Below are 7,500 nucleotides of genomic sequence, written 5' to 3' on the forward strand. Positions count from 1 at the left end.
GGGGGAAAGAAAAAAGGAGGGAGGGGGGAGAGGGGAGGGGGAAGAGAGAGAGGAGGAGAGAGGAGAGGGGAAGGAGGAGAAGAGAAGAGAGAGAGAGAGAGAGAGAGAGGGGTTGTGTGTGTGTGTGTTAGAAGAGGGGAGGGAGAGAGAGAGAGAGAGATAGAAGATAGAAGAAGAAGAGATAGATAAGAAGAGAGAGAGAGAGGGGGGGGTTGAAAGGAGGAGAGAAAGAGGGGAGAGAGAGGGGGAAAAAGGGGGTTGGGGAGAGAGAGAGGGGGAGAGAACGAGAGAGAAGAGAGAGGAGAGAGGGGGGAAAGAGAGAGAGAGAAGAGAGAGAGAGAGAGAGATGTATGTGTGTGTGTTTTTGGGGGTGTGTGTGTGTGTATGTGTGGTTTTTGTTTTGTGTGTGTGTGTGCGGTACGCGGAAACGGTGTGGACAGGCGTAATTATCAGATATGAGATAAAGGTCTAATCATATTATAACGAAATTGGTAGGCGCTCCACGTGTTCTCCTTAGGGATTGTATAATCTCGTTAATTACCGAGAAGGTGAGGCCTTACCTGTATATGTGAATGGGAGAGAGAGAGGAGCGGGAGGAGGAGGGGGGGAGGGGGGGAGGGGAGGAGGAGGAGGAGGAGGGGGGAGGAGGGGGGAGGAGGAGGAAAAGAGGGGGGGAGGAGGGGAAGAGGAGGAGGGGGGGGGGGGAGGGGGAGGGGAGGGGAGGGAAGAGGAGGAGGAGAGGAAGAGATAGGAGGAGGGGAGGAAGAAGGATATTAGGGGAGGGAGAGGAAAGAAAGGAAGGAAGAGGAGAGAGGGATATGGAAGGGAAAAGAGGAGGAATGAGGAGAGGAAATATGTAGAAAGGAGAAGAGGGGAAAAGGAGATGGGAAGGAGGCAGGAGAAAGGAAGGAGTACGAAGGTAGGGAGGAAAATATGGAGGAGGAAGGAGGTAAAGCAGGAGGGAAGGAAAGTGAAGAGTAGCAGAAGGGGATAAAAGAGAAGGGGAGGAGAAAAGGGGAAGGAGAGTGGAGAAAGAAAAGAGGACCAGGAGAACGTAATTGTGAGAGCGAAGGGAAGGAAAAGAGGGAAAGACGAGAAAAAAGAAGAAAAAAGGGGTGGACAGGGAACATAGACCATTGCAGTGACACGCTATTCTCGCCTTTATTCTCGCGCCTCCTTTTCCTCCCTCGCCGGCGCTCGCTCGCAAAGCGCCGGATCTCCCTCCCACGCGCAGAGGGATGTCCCGCGCTGTCCTGGACCCTGCGGGGGACCTCGCGCCCTGTGGCTTTCCTGCAGAAGAAACCCTCATGCTTGCAACACGTCTGCAATCCAGTGTGTGGGTCAGCGGCGAGCCACCCCCCCCCCTGCCCTCTGCCCTCCAGGTGTTTGCAATCCATCTGTCTTCGCACCTGGTGAGCTTGGCGTTCAAGGTCGCAGAAAGGAAGGCAGAGGGGGAGTAGACAGCAAACAACAGACAACAAACAACAGACAACAAACAACAGACAACAAACAACAGACAACAAACAACAGACAACAAACAACAGACAGCAAACAACAGACAACAAACAACAGACAAGAAACAACAGACAACAAACAACAGACAACAGACAACATTTATTTATATAGGGGTCATTAATAGCTCTTTATTTTAATTTTTTTATCTTTTATAACGGGTATTTAGTACAGTTATCCGACCCTTTCGGGGTCACCTGTGACATTTTCTCGAACTATTAAGCAATAAAAATGATAATAATCATAATAATAATTATTATAATGATACTAACAATAATAATGCTATTCTATTCTCGTATTTTTTGTTGTTTTAGTGTTATTTTTGCTGTTTTTTGTTGTTGTTCCGTGTTATATTTTATATTTTTTAGTATTATAAATTCAAAAAATACTTGCGGTATTTTCCCCGTTTCGTTTTTTTCTTAATTACAAAGTGTTGATATTAAAAACCCGAGATAAGACTTGGCTTAAAAGGGAAAAAAATTTAAGCAAAAAATAAAAGAAAGAGTAGTGGGAAAATTTAAATAATTGGGTCAAAAAAAAAAAACATTTGAATCCAAATGAAGGGAAATAGAATAAAGTCAAAATGTGTGTGACCAAAAAAGCAAGGTAATTATTTTGTCTGATTCGTGACACCTTGTCGTTCGTGCCACAAACGTTCCGCAATTGTACCACAAACGTTCATTCGTAGCACATACTGTTGTACCTATTGTACTTGGGGGCGGGGGAACACCCCCCCCCCCTGTGGGTAGAGGGGGTGGGGATGGGAACGAAGTGATCAGACGCAACGAAATGGATGTTTTAGGCCCTTTTGGATACATATTTGTCACAGTATGGAGAGATGGAGAAAGAAAGAGGGCGAGAGAGGGAGAGTAAGAGAGAGAGAGAGAGAGGAAGGAGAGGGAGGGGGAGGGGAAAGTGGGGAGAGAGGAGAGGGAGAAAGGGAGAAAAGGGAAGGGAGAGAGGAAGGGGAGAAGGAGAAGGGGGAGAGAGAGAGAAGGGAGGAGAGAGGAGAGGGGAGAGAGAGTGAGAGAGAGAAGAGAGAAGAAAAAGAGAGGAGAGAGAGAGGAGAGGGAATGAGAGAAAAGAGAGGGGAGAGAGAGAAAGAGAGAGAGAAAGAGAGAGAGGAGAGAGAGAAATGAGAGAGGGGAGGAGAGGGGGAAGGGGGGAGGTGAGAGAGAGAGAGAGAAGAGAGAAAACGAGAGAAGAGAGAGAGATGGGGGGGGGAAAGGGAAAGAAGAGAGAGAGGAGAGAGAGAAAAAAGAGAAGAGAGGAAAAAGGGGAGAAAAGAAAAGGGACAAAAAGGGAAAAAGAGAGGGGGAGAGACAGGGAGGAGGGAGGGGAAGGAGAAAGGGAAAAGATTTGGAGAGAGAAGGAAAAAAGAAGAAAATTACGAATCAGAAAAAAGAAATAACAAAAATTTTTTTTAAAAAACAAGAAAAAAATGCAATAAATGATGTATTGTGAGATGTAATGATGATGATAATGATGATGATAATGATGATGAAATGAGTGATGATGATGATGAATGATGGTGGTGGGGTGGTGAGGTGGTGTGATGATGATGATAAGTGATGAGATGATGCGATAACGATAAAGATGACGATGGACGATGACGATGACGAGGACGATGACATGACGATGACGATGTGTGTGATGATGATGATGATGATGATGACGAAACGAAAAAGAGTGATGACGATGACGATGCGATGACGTGAGATGATGATGATGATGATGATGATGATGATGATGACGATGACGAGACGTGACGATGTGTGATGTGATGATGATGATGATGATGATGATGGTGGTGGTGGTGGTGAGGTAAGGGATAAGATGGGGGTGATGATAATTTCAATTAAAAAACTTTAAAACGTACAGTGATAATAATAATGATTTTAAGGGAAAAGAAAACCGGTAATAAAGATAAGAAAGATAATGACATAGTAATGAGACAATAACGAAAAAAAAATTTACGGAAATTTTAAAAAAAAAAAAAAAATGAAAAAAAAGATGGCTTTCGAAAATAATGTCATACGATTCAAACATATGTCGTATTTTCCTGATTCCATTTTTTTAGCGTTTGCATTTAAATTTTCGTATTTTTTGCATTTCATTTTTTTTCAATGTTTGCACCTAATTATTTTTCTCCGTTATTTCATTTTTATCGTTGTTTTTCAAACCCAATTATCGCATTTTCCCGTATTCCATTTTTATAGCTGTTTTCACCTGATATATTTGTTGCAAATATGCTGCATCTTGCTGACTCAACCGCATCTGTTCTGTTTTTTTTTGTGCTGACGATTTCTGAAAAATTTTTCGCGAGAGAGCTTTTTAAGAACGGTCAGAATATATGTAGTATTGTATATATTTTTTTAAAAAATTTAGTTTATATTTTTTTTATTATATTTTTTTTAACCCCCCCCCTCTCCACACATTGTATGCGACTTTTTTTCAGGCACAGGTGCACTTAAACGTACGTAACGCACACACACGCAGCACAGAGAGAGAGAGAGGAGGAGGAGAAAGGAGAGGAGAGGGGAAGGAGAAGAGAGAAGAGAAGGGAGGGGGAGGGGGGTGGGAGAGAGAGAGAAAGAGAGGGGGGGAAGAAAAGAGAGAGAGAGAGAAGGAAAAGGAGGAAGAGAGAGGAAAAAGGAAAGGAAAACGAGAAGAGGAGGAGAGGGCGAGGAGGAGAGAGAGAGAGGAAGAGAGAGAGAGAGAGAGAGAGAGAGAGAGAGAGAGAGAGAGAGAGAGAGAGGAGAGAGAGAGAAAATAATACTGAGATTAACAGAGAGCGACGTAGAGAGACTGAGAGCGAGAGCCAGAGAGTGAGTTACAAGAGAGAGAGAGAGAGACCTTGCGTGTAAAATGTAGCTTCCCAAAGAATAAAATACGCATAACGCAAAAAAAAAAAAGAACTCAAGAACACACACTTTGTTCCGACACACTTTGTTCCTCTCTCTGGCAGATGCAAAACACGACCCAATATCATACAAATAGCGCCATGGGGTATGTTAATTCGATGAGAGGCGTCGAAATTTGATGGAAAATATACATTGACCTGATCTCGAGATGTTATGTTTAGTGGAACAACAGCTATTAATTTTAAAACAAACACAGACAGCATCCATTTCCGAGAAGAAAAGATATTTATACAGCATCTTCATAATATGTTAGTAATGATAAAGGTATACATTCCCCTGAGGCACAAATGTTTATAATTTCTCGACGAATAAAAAAAAAAAAAATACTGGCCAGACAAAGGTGAAAATGGAATGAAGAGGAATAATGATGAAAAAGGAAAACCCAAGATAGAGATGAAGATAGAAATGAAGATAGAGATGGTGGAAAGTATTTGTTTATCTAGGAAGCAAGAGAGAGAGAGAGAGGGGGAAGAGAGGGGAGAGAAAAGAAGAGAGAGAGAGATGAGGAGAGGGGAAAAGGGGAGAAAAGAGAGAGAGAGAGATTTGAGAGAGACAGATAGATAGATAGATAGAAGATAGAGATAGAGAGGGGAGAGATGAGAGAGAGAGAGAGAGAGACGAGAGAGGGGAGAGAGGGGGAAAAGGGGAAGAGAGAGAGAGGGGGAGGGGAGAGAGAGAGAAAAAAGGCAGAGAGAAAAAAGAAAGGGAAAAACAGACAGGGGAGAGGAAGCCACGAGAGAGAGAGAGAGGGGGAGAGGAGAGAGAGAGAGAGAGAAAAGAGAGAGAGAGAGGGGTGAGAGAGACAGTGTAGATGTTTAGATAGATAGATGAGTAGAGAGAAGAGAGAGGAGAGAGAGAGAAGAGAGGAGAGGAGAGGAGAGAGAGAGAGAGAGATAGACGGGAGAGAGAGAAAAAAAACAGACAGAAAAGGGGGAAGACCACAGAGAGAAAAGAGAGAGAGAGAGAGAGAGAGAGAGAGAGGGGAGAGAGAGAGGAGTGAGAGAGACAGATAGATAGATGATAGATAGATAGATAGATAGAGATAGAGAGGAGAGAGAGAGGAGGAGAAAAGAGGGAGAAAAAGAAGAGAGAGAGAGAAATAGACAGAGAAAAGAGAAAGAAACAGACAGAGGGGGAAAAGACCCCAAAAGAGAGAGAGGAAAAGAGAGAGGGGAGACGGGGGAGAGAGAGAAAAGGGGAGAGAGAGAGAGGGGGGAAGAAAAGAGAGAGAGAGAGGAGGGAGGAGAGAGAGGAAAGAGAGGGGGAGAGAGAGAGAGAGAGGGGGGACAGATGGGATAGATAGTAGTTTAGATAGATGAAAAGGATAGAGAAGAGGGGAGAGAGGGAGAGAAAAGGAGAGAGAGAGAAATAGAAAGAGAGAGAAAAAAGAAACAGACAAAAGAGGGGAAAAAGACCCCAGAGGAGAGAGGAGAGAGAGAGGGGAGAGAGAGGGAGAGGGGGCCCGAAAAAGGGGGAGGAGAGAGGGGAGAAGGGAGAGAGAGAAAAGAGGAGAGGAGAGAGACAGACAGACAGACAGACAGAAAGACAGACCCAAGGTCACACCCCGTCCAACCGACCGTAAAAAATTTTCACGCTCCGGAACTTTCCAGGCCTGAGAAAATGGAGGACCCAATAATTCCTCGCGGTCTTGGAGCAGTTTAAACGGGTATTGGGGTTAGAAGAACAGGGAAACGAAAATTTGGAGGAGGGAGGGGGGAACGAGGGGAGGGGAAGGGGAGGGGGAGGGAAAGGGGGGGGAGAGGGTGGAGAGGGGGGGGAGGGGGATAGAGGGGGGATTTAGGGGTTTGGGATAGGGAGGGACTAAGGGGGGGAAGGGGAGGAGAGGGGGGGAGGGGAAAACAAAGGGGCATTTGGAAAAGCGAGAGAGAAAGGGGGGGAAGGGGGAAAAAGGAGGGTGAGAGAGGAGGGAAAAGGGGAGGGGAAAGGGGAAGAGGGGAAAAGTAGGAGGAAGGGGAAAGGGGAGAGGGAAGGAAGGAGGGGAAGGGGAGGGAGAGAGAAAGGGGGGAGAAAGAAAAAGGGGGGGAGAAGAGAGGGGGGGAAGGAAAAAAAAGAGAGGAAAGGAAGGAAATGGGAGGGAAGGGAGGAGAGGGGAAAAGAAAAGTGAGAGAAAGAAAGTAGGGGAAAGGAGGGAGGGGGGGAGGAGAGGAGGAGAAGAGTGGGAAGAAAGGAAGGGAGAAAGGAGAAGTAGAGAGGAGGGAGGGGAAAATAAGAATGAGAGGAAAGGGGGCGGGGGTGAGGAAATGGGGGGAGGTAGGAAGAGGGGGAAAAAGGGGAAGGGGGGGGACCGAGATAAAAAATTTCCCCGAAAAAGCTTTCGGTATTTCATCCCTGCCTAGAGCTGAAAGATATTGCCGAAACAAAACTATAATATAATTACTGGTAAACTCATTACTTTGAATCTTAAAAAAAAGATTATATATCATGATAAAAACAAACTTAATTATTAGACACAAAGATATATTGCATCGAATAACGATGTCTCATTAAATGCTTATGGATAATTCGGATAAACGTTCATTTGACTAACGAACATAAACATCAACCCACTTCGACACGCCGAAAGCATGGAGCTCTCTCCGGAAGTCATTTACGCCTTGTTGGATAAAGCGAGAGTCAAAGAGCCATTGTGGAACACCAATCTCAAGAATTATAAGAGCAGGATTGTGAAAAGAACATTAATGGATGACATAACGAAGGAATACCCGAGCACATCAACTCTCCACAAATATGCATATTTCACTTTTCCTGATCCTGTTATATTTACCTCACATTCCTAATCTAAAATATAGGTAAATCTTAAATACAGGTAAAATCTTATTTTAGTAATGGTATGCAGCAGTAAGCCATATCATATTAGTGTTTGGAGGAACACTGGATGTAGTGTGACCAATCCCTCTCCAGACTTCGGCGATCCTATCTGGGGATCCCAGGACAGAATAGACTAGTGTGACCATCGCTTTAGAGAAGAGCAAGAGGAAGGGTGGGAGGGAGGAGAGGAAGGAAGCGGGGAGAGAGAGGGAAGAGAGAAGGAAGTAGGGTGAGA

Source organism: Penaeus monodon, chromosome 8, assembly GCF_015228065.2.
Source record: "Penaeus monodon isolate SGIC_2016 chromosome 8, NSTDA_Pmon_1, whole genome shotgun sequence".
NCBI lineage: Eukaryota > Metazoa > Arthropoda > Malacostraca > Decapoda > Penaeidae > Penaeus > Penaeus monodon.